Source organism: Triticum urartu, chromosome 1 (assembly GCF_003073215.2).
Source record: "Triticum urartu cultivar G1812 chromosome 1, Tu2.1, whole genome shotgun sequence".
NCBI classification, from domain to species: Eukaryota; Viridiplantae; Streptophyta; class Magnoliopsida; order Poales; family Poaceae; genus Triticum; species Triticum urartu.
Genome location: NC_053022.1, coordinates 583036126 through 583054405, shown reverse-complemented (window position 1 = coordinate 583054405; position 18280 = coordinate 583036126).

The window sequence follows — 18280 nt, the reverse complement described above, 5'->3', positions numbered from 1 at the left end:
TCAATATGTAGATCGGGCAGTTTAATTTACCATAGGCAAAGTTAATAAACCGGTATATACCATTAGTCCCCTTATTGAACCGCCAGCACCCTTTAGCCATAGTCCACCGCTTCACGGAACTTCGGTTTGAATATAGTTATCCTCGGTTTAACATTGATCATATCGTCGTATACTTTGTGCCGTAATCTTGAACCGGAATCACTTATTTTGTAGACTCCACCATGGCCAAACAAGTATATGAGTGCAACTGGGCTCCTTCTCGTGTCACAGAGACACATTTGAACAACTTAGTCCTGACCAGCGCTTTAAGCAGTAGAAACACCATCCATTGGAGGGTCCCAAGCAAAGAATGTCCTCCCACACCTCAGGAAGGAGAGGTGGTAGTTTTTGCGGATCACTTAGCCCGAGGTTTTAATCCGCCCGGTTCAAAATTCTACCGGGATGTCTTGGCCAACTTCCAACTCCACCCGCAAGATATTGGCCCCAATTCTGTCACCAACATATGCCATTTCCAAGTGCTCTTTGAGGTGTTCTTTCAAGAGGAACCCACAGTCGAGTTATTCAGAGATTGCTTCCATCTAAACCGCCGCACGGAATTTACTGATGGTTCCAATATGGAATTGGGTGGTATGGCGATTCAAAAAAGGAAGGAGGTTACTTATCCTCATGCCAAACTGCATAGCCATCCCCAAGAATGGAATCAAACATGGTTCTATTGCAAAGACACCTCCCCTGCTAGTGAAAATCCTTTGCCTGGCTTTCGTCCGGAGCGGCTTAGCAACACGCAACCCTTTCCACAGAGATTAACTGCCAAGGAGAGGAGTAAATATGCTCCCCAACTGTCCAAGCTCAGAGCCTTTATGGCCAACGGTTCAACAGGAGTCGATCTCGCTCGTTGCTGGATATCATGGAGTATACTGCCCCTCAGTCAACGCTCCGGTTTGATGTGTGAATATACGGGCAGTGTTAACGACCCACTACGACATGTGAATATCCAGCTTACCGACGAAGAAGTCACAGAAGCTGTGAAGAAAATTTTGAATGAACCGGAATACGTCTATGCCCAAACCGGCCTGCTTCCTTTCTGTGCCACCAACAAACCGCCAGCTGTAAGTTTGAATTTGCCCTTTCATTAACTCTGATATTATTACATCTGTTTCTTATTTGACACCAATATCTGTTGAAGCAGGGCGATGACCCATTTTGGAGCAAGAAGCTCCCACAGGAGAAAGCAGACAAACCGGAAAGACCGACCCGGCCAAAGACCAAAGTCCTTAAGAAACCTTCTCATAAGAGGAAAACCACAGCATCCTCTGATCCGCCTGCTGATGACGATGTGGGTAATCCGGACCTTGAGGTAGAGCTTGATTCACTTGGCTTGCTTTTTACACGCCTTATTGATGATAATATTTGTCAGGATGATGACGAAGCTAGCCACGCTGATGCAGCAGAGGTAATTACTCTCTCTTCTGATTCGAACTTTCTGCCTTCACTAAAAATTCGTCAGGCAAACCGGAAAGTTAAATTTTCTCATCCTCTTTCTCACTTGGATCCCAAATTTCTTATGAAGACCCAACAGCACGAAGCACGCCGCACAACTCGGCACAGCGGCCAGGTGATTCTATGGCCTTTAGGACGATCAAAAGGCATGACTGGTTCAGACTTGACCATGTCCCCAAGTGATCTGGTGGCTTTCGCCTATCAAAAGGTGTTGCATTGGTTCGGACACGACCGAGCCCCCAAGTGATCTGGTGGCTTTCGCCTATCAAAAGGTGTTGCATCGGTTCAGACATGACCGAGCCCCCTAGTGATATTTATAATTTTGCAAGGGGTAAACCGGAGGCCGCTTTAAGACAGAACAACTCCATGTAACCACGCATGATGTAAAAGAACAGATACCCCGCTTTAGCTGAGGATCCGGTTTATTGTATTTATAATATATACGTTGTCATAGTATGTACATAAGTAGAGCCAATGGCTCAAGTATAGTAAGGCCGAAGATGAGCTATGTTCCACGGCCTGTTGGTCTCCTCTTTTGATTTGCGTGAGTCTTTTCGCTCTCGAACATCGATCAGATAGTATGACCCGTTATGCAGATTCTTGCTGACCACGAAAGGTCCCTCCCAAGGTGGGGATAACTTATGCATATCGGTTTGATCTTGAATGAGCCGAAGCACCAAATCTCCTTCTTGAAAGGTTCTGGTTCTGACTCGACGACTGTGATAGCGACGAAGATCCTGTTGGTAAATCACCGAGCGGGCAGCTGCTATGTCTCGCTCTTCATCCAACCGGTCCAAAGCGTCTTATCGAGCTCTCTCGTTGTCCGCTTCAACATTAGCCGCAACACGAGGTGAATCGTGACGGATATCACTAGGGAGAACCGCCTCCGCTCCATAGACCATGAAGAACGGCATGTATCCTGTTGATCTGTTGGATGTGGTATTAATGCTCCATAACACGGAGGGCAACTCTTCTACCCAACAACCCCGCGTCCTTTGCAAAGGAACCATAAGTCGTGGCTTGATGCCTCTCAAGATCTGGTTAGCTCTTTCTGCTTGACCATTGGACTGTGGGTGCGCCACTGATGAAACGTCAAGGCGAATGTGCTCCCGTTCGCAGAACTCTTTCATGGCACCCTTGGATAAATTGGTACCATTATCTGTGATGATACTGTGTGGGAAGCCAAACCGGAAAATCACCTTTTTGATGAACTGAACCGCCGTGGCTGCATCACACTTGCTAACAGGCTCTGCCTCCACCCACTTTGTAAGTTTATCAACCGCCACCAGGAGGTGGGTCTTTTTATCCTTGGACCTTTTGAAAGGCCCAACCATATCCAGCCCCAAGTTGCAAACGGCCAAGTGATTGGAATCATCCTCAATTCTTGAGCCAGTACATGAGCACGTCTTGAGAACTTTTGGCAACCATCACATCGTCTGACCAGATCCTCCGCATCAGCATGGGCAGTTAACCAATAGAAACTGTGGCGGAACGCTTTAGCCACCAAAGATTTTGAACCGGCGTGATGACCACAATCCCCTTCGTGGATCGATCACGCAAAATTTCACAGCCTTCCTTAGGAGATACACAGCGTTGAAACGCTCCTGATACACTGCAATGGTGCAACTCGCCATTGACGATTGTCATGGACTTGGACCGCCGTATTATTTGTCTGGCCAGAGTCTCATCCTCTGGTAACTCGCCCTGGTTCATGTACGCCAGGTAAGGAAGTGTCCAATCTGGAATGACATGAAGAGCTGCCACCAATTGAGCCTCTGGGTCAGGAACAACCAAATCCACTTCACCAGGTAGTTTAACCGATGGGTTGTGCAGCACATCAAGAAAAACATTGGGCGGAACCGGTTTACGCTGTGAGCCCAGCCGGCTTAAAGAGTCCGCCGCCTCATTTTTCCGACGGTCCACGTGGTCCACCTGATAGCCCTTGAAGTGACCTGCAACAATATCAACCTCATGACAATATGCAGCCATGAGTGGGTCTTTAGAATCCCAAGTACCAGACACCTGTTGAGCCACTAGATCCGAGTCACCGAAGCACTTAACCCAGCTTAAATTCATCTCTTTAGCCATCTGAAGACCATGGAGCAAGGCTTCATACTCAGCTGCATTGTCAGTACAAGGGAACATTAAGCGGAGAACATAACAGAACTTGTCACCTCGTGGGGAAGTTAATATGACTCCAGCCCCCGAGCCCTCCAATTGCCGTGATCCATCAAAATGGATGGTCCAATATGTGTGATCCGGCTTCTCTTCAGGGGCCTGCAGCTCCGTCCAATCATTGATGAAATCGACAAGTGCTTGGGACTTCACCGCCGTCCGAGGCACGTATTTCAAACCGTGCGGCCCCAGCTCTATAGCCCACTTGGCGATCCGGCCCGTTGCTTCCCGGTTCTGGATGATATCACCCAAAGGGGCAGAACTGACCACTGTGATGGGATGCCCTTGGAAATACTGCTTCAGCTTCCGGCTTGCCATAAAAACTCCATATACCAGCTTCTGCCAATGTGGATACCTTTGTTTGGATTCAATAAGCACCTCGCTGATATAATAGACCGGACGTTGAACCGGATGCTCCTTGCCTGCCTCCTTCCGCTCCACCACAATAGCCACACTGACCGCGCGAGCATTAGCAGCAACATACAGCAGCAATGGCTCCTTGTCGATGGGAGCGGCGAGCACGGGCGGATTGACCAATTGCCGCTTTAAGTCCTCAAATGCCTGATCAGCGGCAGAATTCCAGACGAATTGATCCGTCTTCTTCAACATCTGATACAAGGGGATTGCCTTCTCACCAAGGCGGCTGATAAACCTGCTCAACGCGGCAATCCGGCTAGCCAAACGTTGAACATCATTGATACACTTCGGTTTAGCCAAGGAGGTGATGGCCGTAATCTTCTCCGGATTAGCCTCAATTCCCCTGTTGGACACCAGAAAACCCAACAACTTGCCTGCCGGTACACCGAAGACACACTTGGCCGGATTGAGCATCATCTTATACGTCCTCAGGTTATCAAAGGTCTCCTTAAAATCATCAACCAAAGTCTCCTTCTTCCTTGACTTAACCACAATATCATCCACATAAGCATGTACATTGCGGCCAATCTGTTTGTGAAGACAATTTTGCACACACCGTTGATAGGTTGCCTGGGCACTCTTGAGCCCAAAAGGCATAGATACATAGCAAAAGGCTCCAAAGGGGGTTATGAACGCTGTCTTCTCCTGGTCCTTAATTGCCATTTTAATCTGATGATAGCCGGAATATGCATCCAGAAAACTTAAACGCTCGCAACCCGCTGTAGCATCAATAATTTGATCAATACGGGGGAGGGCAAAAGGGTCTGCTGGACAAGCTTTATTAAGATCAGTGTAATCCACACACATGCGCCAGGTGCCATTTTTCTTAAGGACCAGCATCGGATTAGCAAGCCACTCAGGGTGGAAAACTTCAATGATGAAGCCGGCTGCTAAGAGCCTGGCCACTTCTTCTCCAATAGCCTTGCGTCTTTCTTCGTTGAACCGGCGGAGGATCTGTTTCACCGGTTTGTATTTAGGATCCACATTAAGAGTGTGCTCAGCGAGTCGCCTCGGTACACCTGGCATGTCAGAAGGCTTCCATGCAAAGATGTCCCGATTCTCACGGATGAACTCGATGAGCGCGCTTTCCTCGGATCCAAATTGGTACTGATGATGAACTGCTTGGACGAATCGCCAGGTACGAAGTCAACAAGCTTAGTCTCAGCTGCTGATGTGAACTTCAGGGCCGGATCATGCTCCGTGGTAGGTTTCTTCAAAGGAGTCATATCCGCCGGATCAACATTGTCCTTGTAATACTTCAGCTCTTCGGCGGCACAAACCGACTCTGCGTAAGCCGCATCTCCTTCTTCGCATTCCAAAGCGACCTTACGATTTCCGTGAACCGTTATAGTCCCCTTATGACCCGGCATCTTGAGCTGCAAGTACACATAACAGGGCCGTGCCATGAATTTGGCATAGGCCGGTCGCCCAAACAGGGCGTGATACGGGCTTTGGATTTTTACCACCTCAAACGTCAGCGTCTCTGATCTGGAATCATGATCATCTCCAAAGGCCACTTCCAGCGCTATCTTACCAACGGGGTATGCTGACTTGCCAGGTACCACACCATGGAAAACCGTATTCGACGGTCGGAGATCTTTATCTGTTAGCCCCATACGACGTAAGGTCTCATAGTATAGGATGTTAATACTACTACCCCCATCCATGAGTACCTTGGTGAACTTATAACCTCCCACCTGAGGCGCCACCACCAAAGCCAGTTGACCCGGATTGTCAACCCGGGGAGGGTGATCCTCTCTACTCCATATGATTGGCTGCTCTGACCAGCGTAGATATCGAGGCACGGCCGGTTCAACAGAATTAACTGCCCGCTTCTGGACCTTCCGGTCTCGCTTGTCCAAGCTAGTGGTAAATACGTGATATTGCCCACTATTCAATTGCTTCGGGTTGCTCTGGTAACCCGACTGCTGCTGTTGCTGATTGTAACCACCCTGGTTATTCTGATTATTCTGATTGTTATGTCCGCCCGGATTACCATTAAATCCTGAACCGGAATTTCCTCCACCGTAACCCGGCCCGGATCCACTGCTGGAGCTGGGATCATACCGGAAAGCATTAGAGCTCTTGAACTCCTGCATAATGTAGCAATCCTTCCATAGGTGGTTTGCTGGCACCTCCTTCATCCCATGCTTCGGACAGGGCTGGTTCAATAGATAATTCAGGCGGTCCGGATTAGGACTAGGTGCTCCACTGCGATTTTGCGATTTACCCTTACGTCGCTGGCCCTTGTCCTGCGCATTAGTATTAGCCACAAAGTCCATGTTGCCATCCGCTTTATGCTTGCCTCCACCACCATTACCCGCTGAGTGATGTTGCAGACCTTTGGAATTGCTGTTCTTCTTTCCCTTCCCTGTCTTTTCATCATCAGACTCGGGATCCTTGGTACTATCAGAATCAACATACTTTACCAAAGCGGCCATGAGAGTTCCCATGTCAGTGCAGTGGCGCTTCATCCGTCCTAACTTCAACTTCAGGGGCCCAAACCGGCAATTGCCTTCCAAGGTTATAACTGCGGTGTTAGCGTTGATGCGGTCTGATGAATGCAGAACTTGTGAGACCCGGCGCACCCAATGAGTAGTTGATTCTCCTTCCTCCTGGACACAGGCAGCTAAATCCACTATCGACATAGGCTGCTTACACGTGTCTTTGAAATTATTGATGAACCGGGCTCGTAACTGGGCCCATGAACTGATAGAATTGGCCGGTAAACTCTTTAACCAGGTACGGGACGTCCCTTCAAGCATCATGGTGAAATACTTTGCACACGCCGCATCATCCACATCAAGCATCTCCATGGCCATCTCATAGCTCTCCACCCATGTCTCTGGAGGTTGATCTGCCGTGTAGTTCGGTACCTTGTGCGGGCCCTTGAAATCCTTAGGCAGGCGCACATTGCGTAAAGCGGGGACAAGGCAAGGCACCCCCAATGCGCTAGAAGTAAGCCCAGGCTCAACCGAAGTAGTCGGACGAACCGGCGTAAGCTGACGAGCTTGATGCTGGGCCGCTAACTCGACCACCCTGCGCGCTCGGGCCCGGTCCACCACCTCCTGAGCATTGTCGACACCACCGACCGGATTGTTGCCACGGTGCGCTCCATGCCGTGCATTACTTGACACAGCTGGTTCCTCCATATGCCTGCTATAACTCCGGCTTGGACGTGGGGTAGAATGAATCCGGTCGCGGCTGTATGAATACGCTTCCTGTTGGACCAAAGCCGTCCTAAGGAGCTCCTTGACCCGGCGCGTCTCTATCGCCTGCAATGAATCACCTTCAACCGGGATAGCCTCCAACCGTGCCGCAGCTGCAACAAGGTTATCCAGCGGATTGGAGTAGTGACCCAGAGGTGTGGGCACAGCCTGCGGTACACCAGTATTATGACGGGGCAGATCTATTAAACGGGGCTGGACCGGCGCGCCCGTCCCAGGTGCCTCTGCCCGGTTTACCACCGGCGGGTTACTTGTTCCCGCTCCAGGGGTGTTGAAAAGGTCCCTTGCTTCGAAAACTGAAGGCAAACGAGATCGGTACTTCCTCCTCATGACTTCCTGTGATGCGTTCTGGTCCAGCATGAGCTTGTAAGCTTGCGCGTCCAAAGCGGCCCGCTCCGCAGTCATCCTGACCTCTTCAGCTGCTAGATCCGCTTTGGCCTGAGTGATCTGCTCTCTCACCTTTGCAATCTCTGTGTTGTGAGCATCTTGATCCGCCGGGTTAGCCTCTGCCATGAGCACAGCCAATGCATCGAACATATCGGGTAAAACCTGAGCCGGCGGGCGCACAGAGACTCCTGCCCCGGCAGCCGTTGCCGCTGCTGAACCGAAAACCACCGCCGCGGCAGTCGATGAATGAAGCGCTGCTTGTGTACCGGCCATGAATATTCCAACCCAGTTGGGCAGATCAGAGGGGTCCGGAATACTGTCGCCATCGGAACAGCCCCCAATCCGGCCATCTTGTAGCTGATACAAAGACTCAGTTTCTCCGGTTGACGACTCGTCGCCAGAGTAAACGACGGTTTCGCCGCCAGATCCTGATCCATCCTCATAGCTCCCTCCATGGATGACTCCCACGAAGGCACGTTTCACGGCTGCCTTAACCCAGGCAGGTCGCGCACGCTGAGCTGTCTCGACGAGGTCGGTGCAGGTGTCCAGCTCAGGGCCCGGTTCACCAATCTTGCCGATGAAAACGTGTATGCCACCAAAGGGGACCCGGTACCCGTACTCAATCGAGCCGGCCTCGGGGCCCCAGCCTGCATCGTCGATGTAGATCTTGCCGCGACGACTCTTGGTCATTCGGCCCACGGTGTATCCCTCGAGTCGTTCGAAGCGGCCCTCCAAGAACTTGAAACCATCATGCGATGGCCCCACGGTGGGCGCCAACTGTCGTGGTTTAGTCACGACAGATGTCCTAGCAAAAGGACATAGTGGTGGAGCCATCGCAACGGGTTAACTCGAAGGGGTTAAAGCGGACACAGGGACACAGAGAGTTTATACTAGTTCGGCCCCTTCGATGAAGGTAAAAGCCTACGTCTAGTTGTGATGGAATTGATGGGGTTTCGATGACTAGGGAGAAAACAAGCTTCGCCTATGTCTCGAGTTGTGGTTGTCTGTCCTTGAACCGCTGTCGGGTCGTCCCCTTATATACATGGGTGACGCCCGTCGGTTCACAGAGTCCCAATCTCCGGTTCATACTCGTATCCGGGTTGGTCTCTTCTTATCCCTAACTTACAATACAAGTTTACATACAAAGCCGGTTTATGGCTACAGGTGTTGAACCGACTACGGCCTTGGGCCCTCATCTATCTTCTTGGGCTTTAACATTCTTGGACTACTGATGAAGTTAATCCGGCCCAGGTAGGCCGGTTTACGCCCAGTAGTAATATCCCCAACAAGTAATACCAAGTTCATCAAGATAGTCATTAAGACCGGAATTCTTGAACTCAGTCCCATTGTCACTTCTGATGTGCTTGATCTTCACACCAAAGTTGGTTGAAGCCCTCGAAGAAAATCATTTGAAGACTTCCTGCACCTCATGTTTGTAAGTGACAATGTGCACCCATGTGTAACGAGAATAATCATCAACAATAACAAAGCCATATAGAGATGCATCATTTGTAACAGCAGAATAATGATTAGGACCGAAGAGATCCATGTGAAGCAATTAAAACGGTCGAGTGGTAGTCATGATAGTCTTCGCTGGATGGTTGGCCCTTGTCATCTTTCCAGCTTCACAGGCTCTGCATAAGTGATCCTTGAGGAATTTGACATTCTCAATGCCAATGACATGCTTCTTCTTCGCAAGCGTGTGCAAATTCCTCATGCCAGCATGACCAAGTCGTCGATGCCATAGCCAGCCTTCTGAAGCTTTTGCAAGTAGGCATACGGCCGGTTGTGGTCCTGTAGAGAAATCAACAATGTACAAGTCTCCTCTTCTAAAGCCTTAGAAGACTTTGGAATTGTCAGCTTCCATGATCACAACACAACGATATTTGCCAAAGACAACAACCATATCAAGATCATAAAGCATTGAGACAGACATGAGGTTGTATCCTAAGGACTCGACAAGCATGACTTTGTCCATGTGTCGATCCTTTGAGATCGCAACCTTACCTAGACCCAATACCTGACTTTTGCCTTTGTCAGCGAAGATGATATGCTTCAGATGTGACGGTGATAAAGGAGCATCCATCAATAGATTCTTGTCACCAGTCATGTGATTTGTACATCCACTATCGAGGACCCACTCATTGGCTTTGGGTTGATCATCCTGCAGATGAATTAGTGCAACTTACGAACTCATATACTTCATCAGTGAAGAATATGACATCAATATCATTAGATCAATTTCTTCGAGCAAAGAACAGATAAACAGTATGAGGATGTGTGAAATGAAAGTTCATTTCATCATGATTAGCCTGCGTCCTTTCAGGCATTGTTCAGGTCTCCAGCAAATTCTTCAGACGTTTTGAGCACGTCTGGAGACCTAACCCTGCATAAGAGATTAGTTCTTTTTCTTCCCCACCCACATCTGAAGGGGTGGCAAAGAATTCATCACTCTACGAGCACCATATGAGAAAGTTGGCATAGAAGTTAGTCCGCTTTGTTTCACATAAGAGGGGTTAGCCTAAGCATATGAATAAGCAGAGAAATTCTTCGAGGACTTATGAACAGAATGATTTGAAGAATAATGCTCATATTTCATAGCCCTTAGCTCTACCCCGCGAGACAGAGGGGTTAGCACGATGATGATCATATGAGGAATTTGATCCTTTTGAGGAATTTGATCCACGTGAGGAATTTGGTCCGTAGGAGGACTTGGATCCATATGAAGAATTTGGTTCATATGAAGAATTTGATCTGGAGTTCCTATTCTTCACAGGTGGTGTCATGAGGACATTCACCTGAAGACTTTCAAGGCAACTTTTGGGAACCCAGATTTTCTTCATAGGGGAACCATTCCTGCAGTTAGTACCAATATATCTAGCAAATACTTCACCATTCTGATTTTTGAATAGTTTATAGTTGGAGTCAAATGACTCATCAGAAGAATGAGGAGATTCACATGTAAAGCCAGATAAATCGGATGGATCAACTGGAGGTCCCTTTGCAGGAACCCATGAGGTTTTGGGGTACTTCTCAGGCTTCCAATATGTTCCATCAGCATTGAGTTTCCTCTCAAAGGCAATACCCTCTTTCCTAGGGTTTCTATTGAGGATCTACTTTTTAATCACATCACAAAGAGTCTGATGCCCTTTGAGGCTTTTGTACATGCCTGTCATGTATAATTCCTTCAGCCCTGCATCATTAGTGATACTAGCATTATCCTCAAATGAGGAATTAGTGATAGCAGAGACAAATGAAGAATTTGTAGCATCAGAAGAATTTAAACATTCAGGTGAAGAATTAGCAGTTTCACGTTCAATGCACTTCAGACATGGAGGAACAAATTCTTCCTGAGTAGCGCTGATTTGTTGAGCAAGTAATGAATCGCGCTCCTTCTGAAGATCTTCATAATCCACTCTTAGCTTTTCAAGATCTTGCTTTCTTTAAATAAATTCGTAAGAAAGCTTCTCGTGATCAGATAAGAGAGTGTTATGATGACCTTGAAGATTGTCAAACTTGGACGGAAGTCTCTGAAGATTTTCAGTCAAGGTTTTAGTGCGATCCATTTCTTCACCCAACATATCATCACTTTTATCTAGCATGTTTTGAACTTTTTGAAAAGCCTTTTGTTGTTTCACAGCAATCTTAGCAAGTTTAGAGTAGCTGGGTTTGAGGTTTTCATCAAATTCATCCTCACTAGATTCAGAGGAGGCGTATTTAGTTACCTTGGCACTCTTTGCCATGAAGCAATAGGTGGGAGCGTAGTCATCATTGCCTTCATCAGCCTTGTTAGTGAAGCCATTTTCATCAGAGTTGAAGATAGACTTGCTGACGAATGCAGTAGCGAGAGCTAGGCTCGCCACACCAGAATCGGACTCCTCAGATGCCTCCTCGTCCTCATGTTCCTCAGATTCAGCCTCAGAGTCCATTTCCTTGCCAATGAATGACCGAGCCTTCTTAGAGCTGCTCTTCTTGTGAGATGAAGACTTCGAGGACTTTGATGATGAAGACTTTGAAGATTTCTTATTCTTCTTTGCATCATCAGAACTGTAATCCTTGTATTTCTTCTTCTTTGATTCCTTATCCCACTGAGGACAATCTTGGATGTAGTGACCAGGTTTCTTGCATTTGTGGCATAGCCTCTTCTTGTAGTCACTGGATGAGGAATCATTGCTCCTTGAGGATTTTCCAAAGCGACCACGTCTTGAGAACTTCTGAAATTTCTTCACGAGCAGTGCTAGTTCCTGGCTCAGTTCTTCAGGGTCACCAAGGCTGCTAGCAGAGTCCTCATCTTCAGACTCAGAGACTGCCTTGGCCTTCAGAGCACGTGATCTTCCATAGCTCGAACCATAGAGATCTCTCTTCTCAGCAAGCTGGAACTCATGAGTATTTAGCCTCTCAAGGATATCAGCGGGATCAAGTGATTTGTAATCAGCACGTTCTTGGATCATCAGTCCCAGAGTATCAAATGAAGAATTGAGCGATCTCAGCAATTTCTTCACCACCTCATGGTCGGTGATGTCAGTGGCACCCAGCGCTTGAAGCTCATTTGAGATGTCAGTGAGGCGATCGAAGGTTTGCTGGACATTTTCATTGTCGAGTCATTTGAAGCGGTTGAAGAGATTGCGAAGAACATCAACACGAGAGTCATGTTGAGTTGAGACTCCTTCATTCACTTTGGATAGTCTATCCCAGATAAGCTTAGCAGTCTCCAATGCACTCGCGCTTCCATACTGTCCTTTGCTCAGATGGCCACATATGATATTCTTCGCTTGAGAATCGAGTTGCTTGAATCTCTTCACATCAGTAGCGTTCAAGAAGGTGTGACTGAGGGAACACCATTTTCCACAACATACCAGAGATTGTTATCAATTGCCTCAAGATGCATTCGCATCTTATTCTTCCAGTAGGGGTAGTCCGTTCCATCGAAGGTAGGACACCCAGCAGAGACCTTGATCATACCTGCAGTCGACATAACTAAACTCCAGGCGGTTAAACCAAAATCACACAAAACAAGGGAGTACCTTGCTCTGATACCAATTGAAAGTGCGTTATATCGACTAGAGGGGGTGAATAGGCGATTTTTATGAATTCGTCACTAAGGAATTTGCTAGTGAGGAAATTCCTTAGCGAAGGACTACTTGCAGCGGAATAAGTACTCAGATGTAAACATAATAGAACACAAGCATGGTCATCATAATGGAATGAAGACAATCACAGAGTACAAAAAGCGAAAACACATGATAACTCAGAAAGAAGACGGACAGGCTGAAGAAATTGAACTAAGGAAATTGAGAAAGTCTTCAGTCAAATTCTTCAAACAGATATGAACAAGCACACAACAACAGAAATGAGGAAATGAAAGAGTTGAGGAAATAGAACCAGTAAGCTTGGTGAAGACAGTGATTTGGTAGACCAGTTCCAACTGTTGTCTCAGTTGTACGTCTGGTGGGAGCGGCTGAGTATTTAAACTCGAGGACACCCAGTCCCGGACACACAGTCCTCACCGTATTCTCCTTGAGCTAACGTCACACAGACCTCGCCCAATCACTCGTGGTAAGTATTCAGGTGACTTCCAAACCTTCACAGACTAGGTCACTCGGTGATCCACAATTCCTCTTGGATACTCTGGACCTTGACGCCTAACCGTCTGGAAGAAGCACAGTCTTCAAAGGAAACAAGAGTCGGATCCACGCAGGATCAATCTCTTCAGTGATGCTCAATCACTTTGGGTTTGTAGGTGTTGGGTTTGGGTTTTCCTCACTTGATGATTTTCGCTCAAAGTCCTCGGAGGATGGGATGCTCTCAAATGACAAGTGTCAGTTTCTCTTGGAGCAGCCAACCAGCTAGTGGTTGTAGGGGGGGGGCTATTTATAGCCTAGGGAGCAGCCCGACATGATAAGACATAAATGCCCTTGTCTGATATGACCGTTAGGTGGTAGATATTTTGGGACAGCTGACGCATAGCACAGCAACGGTCGGAATATTTGACTCTCAAATTCCTCAGGGCTATCATGTTCCTCACTGTGTAGGCAATCCGCACTGGCGAATTCCTAACTCCTCAGTCAGAAAAAATTCCTCAGAGACCAGAAGAACTTTGTCTTTGTCACTGAAGAATATGACTGAACTGTATGAGATTTCCAATGGCTTCACTCGAAGGGATTGGTAGGTGTAGGATTTTGAGTTGAGCATCACATGGAAATTTTTCCTTAGTATTTCCTTGAACCCCTTTAACAGTACGGTGTTTCCTATGACTCAAGAAAGATAAAATGAAACTATAAAAACAAAAGTCTTCACGCTTCACGTTCCTCGAATGATTGCCAAGTCTTCAAGGTTACACCAATTTCTTCACTTTCAAAGTCTTCAGAAATTCTTAAGAAATCCAAAGTCTTCAGTTGAAGAACTTCATTTTTAGGGGTCGACTTTCTCTGTAAATATCAAACTCCTCATAGACTTATAGACCTGTGTACACTCACAAACGCATCAGTCACTTAACCTATAAGTCTTCAATACACCAAAATCACTAAGGGGCACTAGATGCACTTACAGCGCCCTCCACCCTCGTGGATGCCTCCTGTCCTTCCCGGACTACTTCTCATTTTTCCTATTTTCCTAAATACTCCAAAACGGAGAAAAATTGCTATTAGAACTGTTTTGGAGTCGATTTACTTACCGTACCACATGCCTATTCCTTTTCGAAGTATGAAACATTCTGGAAGGTGTCTCTTACGTATTCCTCTGGGGTCGCGGTTTCAATAACATTAGTTTCAACATTTATAGGATTACCTGAGATATAATGTTTGATTCTTTGATCGTTCACCACCTTTGGATTTGTGCCTTTGAAGTTGTTGATTTTTATGGCACCGGAACGATAGACCTCCTCGATAACGTAAGGACCTTCCCATTTAGAGAGAAGTTTTGCTGCAAAAAATCTTAAATGAGAGTTGAATAGCAACACATAATCACCTACATTAAACTCACGCTTTTGTATCCTTTTGTCATGCCATCTTTTAACTTTTTCGTTAAACAGCTTGGCATTCTCATATGCTTTTGTTCTCCATTCATCAAGTGAGCTAATTGTTGGAAATATGCTCTAGAGGCAATAACAAATTAGTTATTATTATATTTCCTTGTTCATGATAATCGTTTATTATCCATGCTATAATTGTATTGATAGGAAACTCAGATACATGTGTGGATACATAGACAACACCATGTCCCTAGTAAGCCTCTAGTTGACTAGCTCGTTGATCAATAGATGGTTCTGGTTTCCTGACCATAGACATTGGATGTCGTTGATAAACGAGATCACATCATTAGGAGAATGATGTGATGGACAAGACCCAATCCTAAGCATAGCACTAGATCGTGTAGTTCGTATGCTAAAGCTTTTCTAATGTCAAGTATCATTTCCTTAGACCATGAGATTGTGCAACTCCCGGATACCGTAGGAATACTTTGGGTGTGCCAAACATCACAACGTAACTGGGTGGCTATAAAGGTACACTACAGGTATCTCCGAAAGTGTCTGTTGGGTTGGCACGAATCGAGACTGGGATTTGTCACTCCGTGTGACGGAGAGGTATCTCTGGGCCCACTCGGTAGGACATCATCATAATGTGCACAATGTGATCAAGCAGTTGATCATGGGATGATGTGTTACGGAACAAGTAAAGAGACTTGCCGGTAACGAGATTGAACAAGGTATCGGGATACCGACGATCGAATCTCGGGCAAGTATCGTACCGCTAGACAAAGGGAATTGTATACGGGATTGATCGAATCCTCGACATCGTGGTTCATCCGATGAGATCATCGTGGAACATGTGGGAACCAACATGGGTATCCAGATCCCGCTGTTGGTTATTGACCGGAGAACGTCTCGGTCATGTCTGCATGCTTCCCGAACCCGTAGGGTCTACACACTTAAGGTTCAGTGACGCTAGGGTTATAGAGATATTAGTATGCCTTAACCCGAAAGTTGTTCGGAGTCCCGGATGAGATCCCGGACGTCACGAGGAGTTCCAGAATGGTCCGGAGGTAAAGAATTATATATAGGAAGTGCTATTTCGGCCATCGGGACAAGTTTCGGGGTCACCAGTATTGTACCGGGACCACCAGAAGGGTCCCGGGGGTCCACCGGGTGGGGCCACCTGCCCCGGGGGGCCACATGGGCTTTAGGGGTGTGCGCCTTGGCCTATATGGGCCAAGGGCACCAGCCCCAAGAGGCCCATGCGCCAAGGGGTAAGGAAAGGAAGAGTCCTAAAGGGGGAAGGCACCTCCTAGGTGCCTTGGGGAGGAGGGACTCCTCCCTAGCCGCACCCTTCCTTGGAGGAAGGGCCAAGGCTGCGCCCCCCCTCTCCCTTGGCCCTATATATAGTGGGGGGAAGGGAGGGTAGCCGCACCTAAGCCCTGGCGCCTCCCTCTCCCTCCCGTGACACATCTCCCTCTTCCCGCAGCGCTTGGCGAAGCCCTGTTGGAATCCCGCTACTTCCACCACCACGCTGTCGTGCTGCTGGATCTCCATTAACCTCGCCTCCCCCCTTGCTGGATCAAGAAGGAGGAGACGTTGCTGCTCCGTACGTGTGTTGAACGCGGAGGTGCCGTCCGTTCGGCGCTAGGATCATCGGTGATTTGGATCACGACGAGTACGACTCCATCAACCCTGTTCTCTTAAACGCTTCCGCGCGTGATCTACAAGGGTATGTAGATCCACTCCTCCCTCGTTGCTAGATGACTCCATAGATTGATCTTGGTGACACGTAGGAAAATTTTGAATTATTGCTACGTTCCCCAACAGTGGCATCATGAGCTAGGTCTATGTGTAGTTACTATGCACGAGTAGAACACAAAGTAGTTGTGGGCGTTGATTTTGTTCAATATGCTTACCGTTACTAGTCCAATCTTGATTCGGCGGCATTGTGGGATGAAGCGGCCCGGACCAACCTTACATGTACGCTTACGTGAGACCGGTTCCACCAACTAACATGCACTAGTTGCATAAGGTGGCTGGCGGGTGTCTGTCTCTCCCACTTTAGTCAGATCGGATTCGATGAAAAGGGTCCTTATGAAGGGTAAATAGCAATTGGCATATCACGTTGTGGTTTTGCGTAGGTAAGAAACAGTCTTGCTAGAAACCCATAGCAGCCACGTAAAACATGCAAACAACAATTAGAGGACGTCTAACTTGTTTTTGCAGGGTATGCTATGTGATGTGATATGGCCAAAGGATGTGATGAATGATATATGTGATGTATGAGATGATCATGTTCTTGTAATAGGAATCACGACTTGCATGTCGATGAGTATGACAACCGGCAGGAGCCATAGGAGTTGTCTTAATTTATTTATGACCTGCGTGTCAACATAAACGTCATGTAATTACTTTACTTTATTGCTAATCGTTTGCTGTAGTAGTATAAGTAATAGTTGGCGAGACAACTTCATGAAGACACGATGATGGAGATCATGGTGTCATGCCGGTGACGATGATGATCATGGAGCCCCAAAGATGGAGATCAAAAGGAGCAAAGTGATGATGGCCATATCATGTTACTATTTGATTGCATGTGATGTTTATCATGTTTATACATCGAATTTGCTTAGAACGACGGTAGTAAATAAGATGATCCCTCATTAAAATTTCAAGAAGGTGTTCCCCCTAACTGTGCACCGTTGCGAAAGTTCGACGTTTCGAAGCACCACGTGATGATCGGGTGTGATAGATTCTTACGATTCACATACAACGGGTGTTGACGAGCCTAGCATGTATAGACATGGCCTCGGAACACATGCAAAAAACTTAGGTTGACTTGACGAGCCTAGCATGTACAGACATGGCCTCGGAACACAAGAGACCGAAAGGTCGAGCATGAGTCGTATGGTAGATACGATCAACATGAAGATGTTCACCGATGTTGACTAGTCCGTCTCACGTGATGATCGGACACGGCCTAGTTGACTCGGATCATGTAATCACTTAGATGATTGGAGGGATGTCTATCTGAGTGGGAGTTCATAAGATGAACTTAATTATCCTGAACATAGTCGAAAGGTCTTCGCAAATTATGTCATAGCACACACTTTAGTTCTACTGTTTAGATATGTTCCTAGAGAAAATTTAGTTGAAAGTTGATAGTAGCAATTATGCGGACTAGGTCCGTAAACTGAGGATTGTCCTCATTGCTTCATAGAAGGCTTATGTCCTTAATGCACCGCTCAGTGTGCTGAACCTCGAACGTTGTCTGTGGATGTTGTGAACATCTGACATACACATTTTGATAACTACGTGATAGTTCAGTTAAACGGTTTAGAGTTGAGGCACCGAAGACGGTTTTGAAATGTCGCAAAACATATGAGATGTTTTGAGGGCTGAAATTGGGATTTCAGGCTCGTGCCCACGTCAAGGGGTATAAGACCTCCGACGATTTTCTTAGCCTGCAAACTAAGGGAGAAAAGCTCAATAGTTGAGCTTGTGCTCAGATTGTCTGAGTACAACAATCATTTGAATCGAGTGGGAGTTGATCTTCCAGATGAGACAGTGATGTTTCTCCGAAGTAATTACCACCAAGCTG